Raw genomic sequence first — 17,411 nt, forward strand, 5'->3', positions numbered from 1 at the left:
CACAACTTGGTACAGTTGGTACATCTGCATTTCTGTGTGGGTTTGCTTCTTTGATGGTTTCATGTTGATGGTCAAAGTATCATTTCAAGAGCAGCTCTTTGGGGAACTTGGTCCACTCTTTCTCCATTAAGTTCTGGCCACACAAGTTAAATTCTCTTGGGTTCTTGCTGTGGAGCATGTGTTTGATCTACTTTATTATTTCTCCCATGTATTCCTCTAATCCTTTGCCAACAATCTCCTTTTGTTGTACTACACTTTGTTATATACTTTTTTTCAAACTGAATGTTTAAGATCTGTAATCTACAGGTCCACTAAATCTGATATGGGATGATGTGTGGAATTTAAATGTATAATAGGTTTTTTAAACTGGTCTGTTTACTATTAATGGCAATTAGATGTTCATTGTATCAAAACAATGTTTTTTTAAAAATTCTGTAAAGTATTTAATTTATAATGAAATCTTCTGTAGACTCGATCCTAATCCCTGCATGACAACAAGGATGTTTTTTGGTAAACATACTGTAACATTCTGGTACGTTTAAAGGCCCCGTGGAAATGGAGGACCCAGCAAGTGGACCCTTTTTCTTCCCACAATAGATGCTGCCTGACCTGCCATTGATAGTTCCAACAATTTCTGTCCTTATTTCCAAATAACAACACTTGTTAAATGTTGTGAAGGAGTAAAACAACATCCAGTAGTTCATAAAATTTGGTAATCCAGCTCCATCAAAATCTTGAACAAGCTGAGCAAATTATCAGCAAATCTTGAGCAAATTTTAACATTTCAGCATAATTTTTACATTTGACTCTTGACATTGTTGACTCGGGATATAGATCATGTGGGCAATGTATGTGTGATTAATGCTGCTTACTAGGTTGCACCAGAATCTCCAATATGACCATAAAGGTGTGGTAGATAATTGGTTCTTCTGGCCTGGAAATGTGAAGTTTATTGCATCTTCACTGCAGTGCACAGTTAGAACATAAGACCATAAGAAAGACTATTCAGCTCAATTGTCTGCCCACCATTCAACCATGAGCTGATCCATTTTTCCACTCAGCATCACTGCCCAATCTTCTCCCCTGACTAATCAAGAACCCTTAAATACACCCAATGACAGCCTCCACAACCACCTTTGCCACAAATTCCAAATATTTACCACCCTCTGGTTCAAGAAATTCCTCTGCATCTCTGTCCTAAGCAGATGCCCTTCAATCCTGAAGTTGTGCTCTCTTGACATAGAGAAACAACCTTTTTACATCCATTTTATCTATGCCTTTCAACATTCAAAATGTTTCATTGAAATGCCCCCTCATTCTCCTAAATTCCAATGGATACGGGCCAAGAGCTATCAAACGCTCCTCTTATCATAACTCTCATTCCCAGAATCATCCTTGTGAACCTACTATGAACCCTTTCCAATGTCAGCACATCCCTTCTTAAATGAAGAGCTCAAGATTGCTCACAATATTCCAAGTGAGGTTTCACCAGGGCCTTGTAAAGCTTTGGTTAAATTCCAAGCCTGTGTAAGTTCAGTAATTTCCATTTCCTCTGTCAATGAATATGAAAGAACAACAGTTGATGGCACCTGCAATAAAACCAGAATACTTGGTGCATGGCTGACATTCAACATACCTGAAGAATGGCCCAGGTTTGAAATATTGCCCTGCCTGTTTCTTTCCGCAGATGCTGCATGAACTTTGTTGTTCCTCCCGCAATTTTGTGCACTGTTGAGAGAATGTGGAGTGAACCTAGGACCACAGGTCACATTAGGATGATTAAAACAGAAATGATCAGGACTTTCTTCTTTGTGGGTTGAAAATCTTTTGAAATTTTGTGTCCCAGAGTTTCAGAGGTTAAATCTCTGAATATATTCTCGGGTGGGATAAACAGGTGATTGGGTCTTTTAGGAGCTGGCTTGAAAACGGTACTGAATTCAAGTTCAGATCAGCTATGATTTCATTAAATGGTAGAAGAAGCTCAAGGGGCAATAATATAGCATCCTTCTGCTCTTAATTCTTGTTTCTTAATGACATTACAAATAATTTAACATCCAATTACATTTCAATTCACTAATTGCATAGTCTGTTGTGACAGCCAATTTACACCTAATGACAATCCACAAACAACGAAATTGAATGATCAATTAATTTCTTGCTGCAGTTAATTAAAAGCCCGGCTGCTGTTTGGACAACCCCTATGCCATTCCTACATCCACCTGAACACAATGTTTAACTTTCCATTCAAAAGATGGCGTGTCTGACAGAGTTCTACTAGTTTGGAGCTTTATGAATTGTGAGTCTGAATTTTCTTTTTGTAAGTGCGAGATAATCAAATGATTCTTTGCCAAGAGCTGAAAAACAGTATGGATGAGGGAAACTGCCCGAAGGGACTGAAATTGAGTGTGGTGTAGAAATATAGATGATGGGGTGTGCAGGAGAAGAAATGGAAATCGTGTATGCAAGTAAAGCAACAGCATTTGGCATCTGGAAATGTGTAAAATCTTAAACTTTTTTTGTTACATCTGGTTCAGTATTTTTCTACTTGTAGATCTGCTGTGATTTTTTCACCCCCCCCCCCCCCTCTCCTCCCCACCCCTGTACTTGAGTTGGTTGCATGAAAATTTCTTCAACAAAGAGATAATTGAGATAACCTTTCTTTCTAATCTTTAAAAGGAATGTTAGGAAAGAGGGTGTAAAATTTTAATTTCATTGTTGTCTCTCAGTGTATCAAGTTGGTTGCCTCTTGCAATCACACCCACCATTGAATAATTTTAGTCTTTTTGGTTTCTCTGAATCAATGTGCAAATAGAGAGGCAACAGAGCAGTAGAATTTCGTACTCAATTGCTCAGTGTTTTCTCTCTCTCACTTGGTTTTCTCCTGTCTAAATGCAAACCACTTTGTTGTGCTGCACTATAATGAGTTGTAATGGCATAGTTGTAACTTAGTTGGGTTTTAGAATTTTGTTTTTTAAAATCGTTTGAACATTTGGAAATCATTTGGATTAAAGTTGAATGGAATATGATAGCCATAGTGGATGGATTAACATTATGCTTTAACAACAGTAGTGCCTTAACCATATAAGAATGTCTCCTTGAATCTTCGGGGAAAATATTAGAATCTGCCCAAATTCAAACACTATAATGTGGTATGGTCCACATTTCAAATCCTTTTTCAATATTTAAAAAATATTTTTAATTGGAATTTTACAGAAATAGTACATAAATAGAAGCCATTTATCAAAGGATATATAAAATACAAAGGAGAGGTGGGAGTGTCAAAAGGTTTCTTTATATGCAGATGATCTTCTTTTGTATGTTTCAGACCCTGATCATTCGATTCCATCCATTCTGTCACTGCTTCACCAATTTGATTAATTTTCAGGTTATACGCTAAATCTTCACAAAAGTGAGTTTCTTGTACTGAATTCTTCTGGCTCTCTAGATACTGTCCTTCCTTTTAAAATAGCAAAAAGTTCATTTAATTACCTAGGTGTTACTATTTCTAAAAATTATAATAATTTGTTTGAAGAGAATTTTATTACTTTAATGAACTATGTGAAGAAGTCTTTAGCTCAGAGGTCTCCTCTCTCGATGTCCCTAATTGGATGAATTAATGTTATTAAGATGAATATCTTACCCAAATTTTTGTACATTTTCCAAGCTGTTCCAGTTTTTGTTCCCAAAATGTATTTTGATTCACGTGACTCAATTATTTCCTCATATTTGGAAAAAATAAGCGTACTCGACTTGGTAAAGTTTTCCTTCAAAACCTTATAAAGAAAGGTGGTTTGGCATTACCTAATTTTAGATATTCGTATTGGGCAGCTAATATTAGATGCATCATTTTTTGGATTCATTATAAGGATAGAATGGCTGCTTCAAATTAGATTAATTTAGAAATTAAGTCCACTAAAAAATATTTTCTTATTTTGATACTTGAGGCGCCATTACCCTTTGCTTCCAAATTATCCAATAATTTTGTTGTTAAGCATACTTTGAGAATGTGGTTTCAATTTAGAACACTTTTTGGCTATCATAGATTTTTACTTGCTCGCCCTATATTACTTAATTTTTTTTTCACCTTCTGTGCAAGATTCTGCTTTTCTGCATTTCCAATATTTTCAAGATTTATTTATTGATAACAATTTAGCTTAATTTGAACAACTATCTCCTAAATTTAAACTACCCAAACATTATTTCTTTAGATACCTACAAATTAGTAGTTTTTTGAACTCAGTGGTGTTGAGACTTCCTCATGCCATTGTTATAGATATAATAGGGATAATCTATAATTTTAAACTGAAAAAAAAGATATCAATGATATGATTTATTATTAAAGTATTGGGATAATTCCCTAGATAAAATTTAAAAAAAAAAATGGGAGCAAGATCCTCAGCTTGCATTTTCGGATACTACATAGAATTCTATCTTAAAATTGGTAAATTCATCTTTTTTGTGTGCCCGACATTCACTTTTACAATTTAAGGTAGTATATCGATCTTACTTTTCTAAAGTTCAATGGCTTAAATTTTACTCTAACATTTCCTTGAAGTATAACAGGTGTAAGATTGAAGAAGGGACTTTGTTTTGGTCTTGTTCCTCTCTTTCCATTTTTTGGGAAGATGTCTTTCATACTTTATCTTTAGTTCTCAATCTGAATCTGATACCTAATCCTTTTTGGATCATCTAACTTCCACTGTGAGATTAAATAGTTTGAAAGGCTGGTCATGGCCACAATTAACTCTTACCTAAGCAAATATCTGGACAGACCCACTGCAATTTGCCTATTTTCACAATCGCTCCACGGCAGATGCAATGTCGCTGGCTCTCCACTCACCTCGAAAACAGCAATTCATATATATATATGGCTTCTCTTCGTAGTTTATAGCTCATCCTTCATTACCATTGTTACCTCAGTGCTGGTCAAGAAGCTACAAACTTAATGCATCTGTACCCCACTCTGCAACTGGATCCTTGACTTCTAATCGGAAGACCATAGTCAATACAAATTGGAAACAACGTCTTCTCCTCACTGATCATTGACACAGATGCATCCCAAGGATGCGTGTTTATCCCACTGCTCTACTTGTTATACACCCATGACTGTGGGGCCAGGCGCCATTCTAATGCCATCTACAAGTTTGCTGATGACACTACAGTTGTTGGCAGGATCACAAACGGCAATGAGGAAGTGTACAAGAGGGAGATAGATCAGCTCGTTGAATGGTGTAATGACAACAACCTTGCGCTCAATGTCAGCAAAACCAAGGAGATGATTGTGGACTTAAGGAGGAATTCAGGGGAACATGACCCAGTCCTCATCGGGGGCTCAGTAGTGGAGAGGGTGAAGAAATTCCAGGGTGTCAACATCTCCAAGGATCTGTCCTGGAGCTACCACATTGATGCAATCACAGAGAAAGCTTGCCAGCGGCTATAGTTTGTAAGGTGTTTGAGGAAATTTAGTATGTCACCAAAGACTCTTGTAAACTTCTACAGGTGTACCATGGAGAGCATTCTGGCTGGCTGCATCACTACCTGGTATGGAAGTGCCAACGCTCAGGTCCAAAATAAACTCCAGAGTGTTGTTAACTCTGCCTGCAACATCACAGGCTCCAGGCTTCACTCCATCAAGGACATCTACAAGAGGTGGTGTCCTAAAAAAGCAGCCTCTATCATCAAAGTTCCCCACCACCCAGTCCATGCCCTCTTCACTCTGCTACCATCGAGAAAAAGGAGCAGGAGCCTAACAACGACCACTCAGTGGCACAAGGACAGCTTCTTCCCCGCTGCTATCAGATTCCTGAATAATCAATGAACCAAAGTCACTGCCTTACTTTTCGTGGACCATTATTGTTTTTTTTATAGTAATGTCGTAAGATGGTTATAATCTGAATGTTTGCCCTGTGATGCTGCACAAAACACCAAATTTCATGACTTGTTCATGACAATAAATCCTGATTCTAAGACAACTGATTTGAATTTAACTGTCTCAATCCCATGTAGTCTCTTTTGCCTCCCTTATTGTTAGATAAGTAGTTCTCAACCTTTTCCTTCCCACTCACATCCCACTTTAAGTAATCTCTATACCATAAGTGCTCTGTGATTAGTAAAGGATTGCTTAAGGTAGGATGTGAGTGGAAAGGGAAAGTTGAGAGCCACTGCTCTACACCCAATTGTTTCTGAAATATTCTGCTAGAGAAAAATTGTCATTGGACAATTGGAGTTGTGAAACCGTGCACAAAACGAGTCAATTAGATACGATTAAAACAGTGGTTTTCAACCTTTTTCGTTCCACTCACATACCACCTTAAGCAATCCCTTACTCATCACAGAGTACCGATGGCCTAGGGAATACTTAAAGTGATATGTGAGTGGAACGAAAAAGGTTGAAAACCACTGTGCTGAACATTCAAGACTGATGAGATGGAAAGATGCTGCCTCACCTACTTGTCCTCAGTGACTATCTGATGTGATGGCTTGACTAACTCTGGGGGGGAAAATAAATCAGATGTTCTTCTATTGTAACAGATTTAAATTTTCTAAGTTTATGGGATCCTTTTATTAATTATTTTGGTAATTTACCCAACATTACTTGGATCTTGTTTTGTGAGTTTGAGGTTTTTTTTAATTGTAGTGAAATCATTTGTATGGTATTTAGATAACTTCAGAAGGGAAGGGGTAGAATTTGTATTGCAGTATAATATTTACTTTCATAAAAATCCTTTTCTATGAGCCATGTTATAATTGTTTGTGTTTTACTATTTTTTTCCTGCTTGACTGATATGATAACTTGAGTTTATATAAAGAAAAATAAAATTATATATGTTTTTTCTGTATATTGTTTGCATTTAAAATACTGAAGCTTTCAAGGCTAATTGTATATTCTGTAGACAATTTATTCCCTTAAATGCCAATAATGTCCTTAAAAATTGCTCTTTCTACTGTAAACATGTTTCCTCATTTCCTTGCATTAAGCCATGTGGAGTGACCAGATGTAGGACCTAGTGTACATGAAAAATGACAACAATTTCAACTGGGAGAAAAAAAACATTTAAATTTTGTTTCTTGTGTACATTGAGCTAGTTCAGTGGCATATGCAGTCAGGAAGAGGGTTGTTAGTTGCTAAGCAACCTTGTAGGGAGAGAATTGTTGGAGGTTTCTGTGAATAAGATCGAGTAGTTAAGCAGAGGTGTGCACAGTTTTAGAATGATCTTTGAGAACGAGTTTGGTTGCTATAGAAAGCGGGTGTATGAAAGGCACTGAGAAACTGCATTAGTAGATAGCCAAAGGCACATAGGCGAAGCTTATTGAAACTAATATGTCTTTTTAGACAGAAATCCCACGCTATTGCCGTAAAGAAGACCCGGCCTGAATTAAACGAAGCCGGCATAATGCCAGGTCAGTGAGTCTTTTTTACACAGCAAGCTGGCATTCCGGGAGCAAAAGAGGTGGGATATGCAGTACAACAGCATTAGCTCGTAGTATCATGTATAACATACTGTATTAGATGGCATGTTAGATCCACTTTTTTCCCCCAAAAAAACATTCCCCCAGTCTTCTCAGTGAAGTTAAAATTAGGGCTGTCAATGGGGAGTGGGGTGATGGGATTAGTGAGAGGGCCGGTGGTGGGCTGTCGGGGAACTCTCCCGGTGGCCTGCTGTCAGTCTCCACATTGGTCATTGTTGTGTTGAGAAAGTGTCAGGTTTGCAAGAGATGAGTCTGAATACAAAAATTTGCAGTCAAACGTCTATTTAACAACAACTAATAGAAGAGCGTGGGAAAATTGTAGCACGAATAAAACACAGTGTGCACATTTTATTTTTAAAAAATGGGAAAATATGTGCACAATTTAATAAAACGTGCACAATTTATAAAAGAGCGTGGGAAAATCTACTGCAAGTATTGATCCATAGGTGTGTATTTCAAACTCTTCCTTTCCATTCACATATCACCTTAAGTAATCCCTTACTAATCACTGCTATCTATCATTGGGGGCTGGTGGCGGAGTTTCGGGGGGTGCAGGACTGTGGGTTTCAAACTGAGGACACACCCGCAGACCTGCTTGCTCACAGAGCAAAGTGACTAGAGATACCTGGGGACAGCTGAGAGTGGGGTGGTGGGATCAGTGTGTGGGGCTGGTCTTTTATCACCATGCCACTCTCTGACACCAATCTGAAAGTCTCAGTAGTCCATTTTACACTTGCATCCCACTAAATCGACTGATCAATGTCCTGGGATAGGAGTGGCATTTTTGCTGTTCACACTTGACTGTTCTTAACTGGGACACTGCATGTATTCACACTTACAAGGAGTCATCCCTGGGGGGGTTAGGATTGTTCTATCTTCTACCGGTGACATAACGACGCATCAAGCAATGGTGTAACTGTCCTAAATCCTGATCAATGTATTATTTTATAGAATCATGCCTAATTATAACATAATTATGCTTTAGGTACAGCACAGTGTGAGCCCTTCAGCCCCTAGTGTTGTTGTTCAGTCCTGTATAAACCTTTATAAGGGACTGTGAGAAAGTGCTAGGAATAATTAGCAATAGTGGATGATTTTAAGCAGCATTGGAAGGTTGGTAGCGCTATCACGTACCAGTTATATAATGAGGGAAGGTTGATGGCCCTATTGCGCACAATTTATAAAGACCCGGGGGGGGGGGGGGGGGAAACGATAGTGAACTTGCACTCCCAGAATTCCATGCAGCAGAGAAAGGGCTGTATGCATGGCTGAATGCATGGAGCATTCATGGAGGGAGTTTCTCTGCCACAAGCCATTCTAGGAAGTCAGTCAGGTCTGCCATCAGTTTTCCCCACGATCTTTATAAATTGTGCATTATAGTACTACCAACTTTTGCGCTCGCTCTCGCTCCTGCTGTGACTTTCCTTTGGTAAAATTTATACCTTCATTTTAATCTTCCTGCACTCACACAAAAACTTGGGTCATTTCTGTCCTCGAATGCAATTTCCTGTTCTACATTTAGCTGATTGCACTGCCAGCGTCTACAGATGCCGAAGATGGTACTAGGGGTCAGGGCCTTCTATCCCCGGCGTGAGATGATGTCATCTCAGGGCAGCGTTGAGATGACTTTCATTCCCTTTTGCCCTAGGTTGATTGGCTGTTAATTCCTGGGACCACCTGCACGTGTGAAAGGGGCTGTGACTGTCTTGAATATTTTCAGTAACTGAGCATTCCCACCCTCCTGTAGCGTTCTAGATTCAGTACCCTTTGATACATTTTTAAAAATCTTATTCATGAATGATCAAGCCCTATTTTGAAAGTCCAACAGCCTCCTCACATCTGTCCTGTCAAAACTATGAATTATAAATCTATGAATTAAATCATCTCATTCTCCTCCCTGCAGCACATCAGTGCTTCACCCACCTAACCAAATGGTGAGTCTAGTAGAGGAGGCATCACTATTTCATCTTCAGCTCATTTAATTTCCAGCTCCAGCCGTTTCATCTACAGCTCATTTCAATCTTCTGCATTGATGGGAGCATGAATAGACATCCAAGATGGGCTAAACCCCAAGTGCCTGCTGGTCAGGTATTCCCTAGTGAACTACTTGGTGTCACCAAGGTCAACTCTGCCATTTACCTGTATCATTGCAGCTCAATATGGCAGACATCGTGGCAAGTCAGTGATGTACTGGGAATGATGCCTTGTGCAGTTGTGCTGGACCTGCCACACTTCCCACAGCAGCAGAGAGCAGGCTGTCAGGAGAGAGCAGGGTACAGTGGTTTTATTATTAAAAAGATTTTTCCCGTTGTCCTACTTGCTTGTTTTGTCCAAGTTTTAAATACACTAAAAAAAATGGTACACAAACACAGCCGTTCCCATCATGGTCCCGGAATGCTGGATCCTGCCTTTTACACAGATGGTGTTAGAGCACTGTTACTAAGTCTGCTGGTGGGGAAAAAAACTGGGGTTGAAATGACACCCCTGCCACCCCCCCCCGCCCCAATCCAGTGTTGGTGCTTTTTACACAGCAGGCCTAGTGTTTTTTTTTAAAAGCCGCAAATGTCCAGTAACGAAGTGGCTGTGTAAAAAGCATACGAGAGAGTTTCACTTTCTATTAAGCAGCAGGATATAGGTGCAATAATATTGGTTGTTTGGTCTAGTCCCCTCTTTCAGGTTGCCTTCCAACTTCTCACTTGTTCTGTTTCACTTCTATTGATTATGCAGGAGGTAAACATGATCAGCAACCGAAGATGAATCACGTGTCAAAATTGCTTTCTGAGGAAAATTAGCAAAGGTGAATACTCCATCAACTACATATTAAATCTGTTAATATTATTGGAACTGTATGTAGATGAAGTTTGTGTTTTCAGAAACTTTCGTGTTTTAAGCTAAAAACTAAAACATTCTGGTAGTAGTCAACAGACTAGATGATAGATTTAGGAGAAAGAAAATATTTATGGACAAAAATTCACCAGTATTTAATGGACATTAATAAGGTCATAGTTGCACAGCAGAGCATCAAGGTCTTTTCCAGCTTAATCACATCTTTCCTGTAGAGGGTTGACCAGATCTGCACATGATGTCTGTGTTTTGTAGAGTTTGTCCTATGCACAAGATGCACTGAAATTCTTGCTTGCTGCAACCAGATGTGCCAACTACAATAGTATAAACTAAATTATCACAATATACCAAAGCAGAAAATGCTAATAATTATAAAAAGGATGGATTAACCAATAAATATTCACATTTGCATTTAGTGTAAGAAGTGGTACAGCATCTTAATTGTGGCAAACAGATCTTTTGGTGGTTAGGATAGTGTGGTGAATGTCTCAACTCTTGTATTCAGTGTATCCCTGTGACACACCACAAGTAACAGGCCTCCAATCCACAGCCAATGTCTGTCCCTGAGCCAGTTCTGTATCTAATTGGCTAGCCCACCCTGGGTCATGCTTATGGCAAACAAAAGTAGAATGGCAGCGACCCATCAATCTCCACCCACCCCCCCCCCCCCCCACCCCCAACCTTGCTTCCCACAACATCTCAGGATAAACCTGGTTAGGCTGAGGGAAATTAACCATCTGGATGTGTTTCAAGTCTGCCAATATCTCTTGCGTAACTGTTCCCTTTCCTGAATTCAGAATCTTTTATGTCCTCCTTCATGTCAAATACAGCAATATTGTCATTGCTTAAATTCCATGGTTCCACAAATAAATTACCACAGAACCTTTGAAGGGACCCACTCTCTCGCCTCTACTCTTAACTCCTTTATCTTACCTGCCAGGTAGTTAAAAACACAGAAATACTGAAGATATGCAGCATGTCTCGCAGTATAGCAGGTAAAGATATATGATGTATGTTTTGCGCCCAAGCTTTTCTTCAAGGTAGGAGCATGACACTGTAATTGGAGTAAAAATACCTTGCAGAAGGGCTTGGGTCTGAAACAGGTGGTTATATATCTTTACCTCCTAGGGATGGTGTGAGACCTGCAGAGTTCCTCCAGCATTGTAGACTTCTGTGATTCACTTAACTGCCAGATATATCATGTGACTCCTGATTTGCCCTTCTGTATTCCTTTTTGAAGTGCTGTCCTTTTTCCCTTGTACTCCTCAAAGGAATCGGTGCCTATTACCTGAATTATTTTTTTTCTGACCAAACCCTCAATATCCCTTATCAACCAGGTTCCCTAATCCTGCCAGCCTTGCCCTTCACTGGCAGGAACACGCTGGCTCTGAAGTCTTCTTATCTCACTTTTAAAAGCCTTTTACTTGCTAGGTGGACCTTGACATGCAATAAGAGTCTCTGTCAACTTTCGAGAGTCTTTTTGAGAGTTCGTGTTCGATGCCACTGAAATTTTCCTACCCCAATTTGTGACTTTAATTTGAGGACCAGTTGTATCTTTTTCCAAGACTGTTTTGAAATTCAGACCTATGGCCATTGGTCCCAAAGTGGTTCCCCCTCTGATACTGACCACTTGCACAGCCTAATTCTCTAAGAGAGAAAAAAAAACAAGAGACCGGTTGCAGATTAGGAAACCGCTTCGCCCAGCATCTCCTCTCTGTCCGCAACAAAAGCGACCCGTGGCCAACCATTTAAAATCTGAGTCATCCTCTCAAGCTCACCTGTCTGTCCACGGCCTTTCACACGACTCCATCCTGACCACCCACAGATTGGAGGAACAGACCTTTTTTTTGTCTGGCCACTTTCCAACCCCAGGGCATGAACATTGAGTTCACTGCATTCCACTAATCAGCTTGCCTTTCCTCCCCATTCCCAACCCCCACTCCTTAACTAGTTATTCCAGTTCCTACTTCCTTTCTCCCTCCATCAGTGTTTACCCCCCAGCAGTGTTTCCCCCCCCAGCAGTGTTTCCCCCCCCAGCAGTGTTCCCCCCCCAGCAGTGTTCCCCCCCAGCAGTGTTCCCCCCCAGCAGTGTTCCCCCCAGCAGTGTTTCCCCCCCAGCAGTGTTTCCCCCCAGCAGTGTTTCCCCCCCAGCAGTGTTTCCCCCCCAGCAGTGTTTCCCCCCCAGCAGTGTTCCCCCCCCAGCAGTGTTCCCCCCCCAGCAGTGTTCCCCCCCAGCAGTGTTCCCCCCAGCAGTGTTCCCCCCCCCAGCAGTGTTCCCCCCCCCAGCAGTGTTCCCCCCCCAGCAGTGTTCCCCCCCAGCAGTGTTTTCTCCCCCCCAGCAGTGTTTCCCCCCCCCAGCAGTGTTTCCCCCCCCCAGCAGTGTTTCCCCCCCCAGCAGTGTTTCCCCCCCCCAGCAGTGTTTTCCCCCCCCAGCAGTGTTTTCCCCCTTCCATCTATCATCTCCCACCCTCACCAACCCCCCCCCCCCCCCTTTTGTTTAGACATCTCTCATGTTCCCCCACACCTTGATGAAGGGCTCAAGCCTGAAACGTTGGTTTGGTATCTTCATCATTGCTACATAAAGGCACTGTTTGACCTGCTGAGTTTCTTCAGCATTTGTGTGATTTTTCATGTAACCATGATGTCAACAGAATCCTGTGTTTTACCTAGTTTTCTAAGAGGTTTGAAATGGGAAATGTTAATTCTCCAACATCTGAAAGTTTCCAGCATTTGCTGATTTGATTTCAGATATTCAAAATAAAGAGTATTTTGGTTTGCCTGCCTCTCAGAAATTATGCATTAATATATAGATAAATAGTATTACCCTTTATACCAGAATAGGGGAATTAAAACCAGAGGGCATAGATTTGAGGAGAGAGGGGAGAGATTTAAAAGGGAATACCTTCTTCACATACCCACCAGCCTGGGTGTGGAACAATTGTGACAAACGACATTTAGACAGGTACATGGATAAGAAAGATGTACAAGGATATAGAGCGAACATGGGGCAAATGGGACTATCTTGATTGACATGGACAATTTGGGCAAAGTCTATGCTGTGGAACTCTAATTCTAATTGCTTTGTTCATCTCAATTCCATTTGGCAAGTTTGGTGCATGTACTTTCCAGTTATTTTGGATTTTTCTTTAGAAAATAAAGGGTAGAATTCTTTTGTCTGACCGGGTTGCATTTCAAAAGAACAAATTGTGCATCAGCATCTGTTTTCTGCAGAATGATTAGCATAATATGTAGATTTCTTTTTTGTGTGGTCTTTTATTTGTGCTGCTGTTTGTATTGGGTACGTTTCTGCTTTTGTGCCAATCAATACATGGCACCAAATTCCTAACTTTTAGTTTGTTCTCCCGCATGTGTTAGATAATTGAAAATGGCTCAGTGGACCTCCTGAGGGGAATGTTGAAAAACCCAATACTAAAGCTGAAATTTTAAGGATATTTTATATTTTCCTCAATAATCATGAAACCAACGGTAGAAATAAAGTTAAGCAGGCCCATGATACTCAATGAAAATGGAGAACAAAAAGAAGTGGATCATCCAGTCCCTCGAGCTTGCAGAAAATTGTGCCAAAGGAGAAACAAGACCTTCCTGATCAAGAACGGGAAAGTTAAAATTAGAAGGAATTACAAGACAGCTCATGTTGACCACAAGGGGGAAAAAGAGGAGAATTGGGCCCACTCAAATCAGGACTGATGTATTCAACCTCACTCTCTTGCTGTCTCACCATAACCTTCGATGCCCTTAAGAAACTATCAATCTCTGCTTTAAATATACCCAATAACAACCTCCACAGCTGCCTGCAGCAACAAATACCACAGATTCACCACCCACTCCTCATCTCCATTCTGAAGGACGCCTTTTTATTCTGAGCGTGTGCCCTCTGGTCCTAGGCTCTCCCACTAATGGAAACCTCTTCTGCAAGGGTCCAAGAATTTTGTGAAAGTTCTGGGTTGACATCTAAATACATTTTAATTCAAGTAAAAGTGCAAAAATGCTGGAGGAACTCCGAAGTCATGGGAGGTAAATATGTATAACTAATATTTCGGGCCTGAATCCCCTTCTTCAAGGTATGAGCAAAAAGCAGACAGGAATCTGGTAAAAAGATTGGGGAAAGAGCACAAGCCAACAGGCAGTTGGCCATAATTGGACAGTTGAAAGGATAGGAGAGTAATGAGATTTGATATGGGAAAGGAGGTGTCTCTGTGAATGCAAAGCTGGAGGAAAGGAGGGCTGGGGGTTAAACAGAAATAAGAAAAGGAGGAGTGGGATTATCAACCAAGTAATAATCACGGTTTTGTAGATCATGCTTGATTAATTGAAATTTAGTAGGAATTTGAAATATTTCACTGAAAAATAGAGCTTTGTCTGCATCTGTGTCTGAAAGTTGAGAGACAGCTATATAATATTACAGAAGGTTCAGACACAGAAACCAGTGGATATGGATGGATGTGGTCAATGAAAAAGGAGAAAATTCTGGAAATATTCAGCCAGTAAGGCAGCATTTGCAGAGAAAGAAAGGTTTAACATTTCAAGTTTTGGATGTTATTAGTATTGTGCTTCAACAATTTGTACATGCATATCTCCACGTTTTTTTTTCGATGTAATTTGGATATTGGCAAAGAACAAATATGGCTGATTTTTATTACTTGTAAGATTAAGAAAGAGCACCTGTCGGGAAACTAATGCAGGGAGTGCAACATAGTGGAAGAGACAGAAGTAAAACATAAATTTCTGTAGAAACTGTGGTTGGAGTGAAAAGGCAAGGTGCTGGAGAAGCTCATCAGGTCAAACAGTGTAAAAATGAAACGTCGGGTCTGTAGCTTTGCCTTTGCTACATAAAGACACTGTTTGACCTGTTGAGCTTTTCCAGCATCTTGTATTTTTACTTGGTAGAATAGACAGGTGGCAATGTAAAGATATACAAAATATTTTAGCAAAAATATAGCTAGAAGTACATTGTGATTCATTAAATTCTTATGACGATCAAGTGAATAAAATGTTTGAAAGTGGTAAGGAAGTTGTAAAAGTCTCTGAATATTCCAAGATGAAATAAAATCCTTCTTCATATTCAAATCGTTCACTTGTTGGATTTCTGTGCTATTGACATTTAAAAACATTGTAACAGTTTGTAAAAAAAATTGCAGTGAGATTATTTAAGTAACGGTGCAGCAAAAGGAATCACATCAGGAATGGCAAAAAATGAAGGAATGGGAAAGCTATTTCTTTTAAAAATATATAAATAAATTTTTTCAAGATCTGGGTGGTGTTAGCAAGGCCAGCATTTACAGTCCATCCTCTATTATTCTTGAACAAGAAACACTGCTGCAGTGAGATGGTGGTGATGCATCTAGGAGGAGTGGGAAGCAGAGCCATGGCCTTTCAGCTCTTCTCCATGTGGTCCCACTGCCTGGCCTCCCTGCCCGATGGCCCCATACAGACTTCAATGTAAAAATTGCCGTCTGCTTTGCTCTGCAGACAATTTAAGATTCTCAGAGGTCTGCGTCCGAGATAGCAGTGTCCATATTTTGCAGTCAAGACTTTGAAGGGTGCAGGCTTCGTGGAAGCAGTAGATCATCCCAGTGGGAGAATGCTAGCTACCCCTTGCCACTTCCCCCTCCCCCAAAGAAGGAGAAGCCTTGGTGAGTACCATATGGAGTAGGAAACCACAACAGTCGACCAGGCTCCAGCTCGGGCCTTGATGGCTCAAGGCCTCTCACCAGGCTGTTGGTGATTGGCTTCTAGGAATCTGGTATCGAGTCCAGCATTGTTCGAGGCAAGCAGGGCTTCCAAAGGACCTCCCTAATGTTTCAAGTGTTTAGAACCAGGCATCAGGATGGGGCCTTAACCTTTGGTAAACAGCTGGACAGGAAGTTGTGTGGTAATAGTGGTGGCAGTGGCATCAGAGGAAGTGCTGGGATCAATGGACACTCTTGACGTTGAAGGGACTCTTTTGTTTAGGGGGACTATTAATAACACCTTTGTGTGCCTTTACAATATAAACGAAGGAAAATTCTTGTGTACATGGTGATAAATGGGATCTTGAACTGAGCAGCTTAGTATCCATTTTCAAGAGCACTTGGGAACATTGGTAGGTTGGGAAATCACAAATTGGACAGACAGGGTGAAGAATGACCGAAATAAATAAGTGAACCTGATGGTAGTCATAACTGTCGAATAAGTTTTGTTTAAGTCCAGATTGTTAACTGAATTTAAATTCCACATGCCCTCAAAATGAGATTTCAACTTGGATTTCTGAAGAGCAAGTCTTGACTTTTGCATTAGTAGTCTGATTTAACTACTCTGCTCCAATTTGGATATTAAATAAGGTTTTCAAGTTTACAGATGAGTTTTGAGACAAAAATAGATGAAGGTTATTTCTAATGAATATAGGCTCAGAGTTACCACTTAGAATAGTGAAAGCTAAGAGTTTTTCCCTCCCCCTCCCCCCAAGGCTTATTTGACCTGAGTGCTTTTACCACTATATCGTCATGGAAAAAGACGGGGGGGGGGGGGGGGGTGGGGGGTCAGGATTTACAGCTGAAAAGTGTAAAATTGCAAAAGGAAAAGTGATTGAGAAAGACAGCATGGATGAAGTTTAAATCAAAACAAGATTCAGCAAATGACCCATCTGGCTTAACTGTGTATGGTGTTGATCCAGTAGATTTCTGCTCAGTTCATTTCATTAGGCTGCTGTCTTAGGAATTTCACAAAAGGAAAAATTTAAAATCAACTGCTGGGGCAGATTAATTTGTTGATGGTTGCATTGCACTTTCTGGAATAAGGAACATGTTGCTGTAAGAACAGCACTGCTGCTGGTATGGACCCAGGAGAGCAGTGAGTGGGAACACAGGGGTGCCCTGCAGGGTCCTTCTGCCTAGTTCTGATGCCAATGGCTCCAAATGGGCTTTAAATAAATAGCTTGTTAAAGGCGTCTGTAGTGTTTTTTTTTAAATTGTGCAACCAGCGGACTCTGCCCAAGATGGTGGTGCCTGTGGTGGGCAATGTGCCACGAGGGGGTTGCAGACTCCGGGGAGCAACTGATCAGTGCAGGGAACAAGAAATGGGGAGAACATCTCCCCCCA

At 40.5% G+C, this 17,411-nt stretch overlaps 1 protein-coding gene across 45 annotated transcripts in view; it reads left to right on the top strand.

The window, feature by feature from the left end:
* The window catches only part of foxn3 (forkhead box N3), a 477,697-nt gene that overhangs the window by 102,960 nt on the left and 357,326 nt on the right, over window positions 1–17,411 (top strand). For 12 of the 45 annotated variants that reach the window (XM_069915930.1, XM_069915937.1, XM_069915928.1 and 9 more), the window contains 3 exons: window positions 7,334–7,401; window positions 10,198–10,267; window positions 13,690–14,349. The exons of 8 other annotated variants lie outside the window; for them this stretch is intronic. The gene's annotated coding sequence lies outside the window, so the exon portion shown is untranslated. Of the gene's footprint in view, window positions 1–2,164; window positions 2,297–3,325; window positions 3,410–7,333; window positions 7,402–9,646; window positions 9,744–10,197; window positions 10,268–13,689; window positions 14,350–17,411 lie in introns of those variants that run through there. 25 more of the 45 variants (XM_069915946.1, XM_069915945.1, XM_069915929.1 and 22 more) reach the window with 11 other exon arrangements.

This window comes from Narcine bancroftii, chromosome 2, assembly GCF_036971445.1.
Source record: "Narcine bancroftii isolate sNarBan1 chromosome 2, sNarBan1.hap1, whole genome shotgun sequence".
NCBI lineage: Eukaryota > Metazoa > Chordata > Chondrichthyes > Torpediniformes > Narcinidae > Narcine > Narcine bancroftii.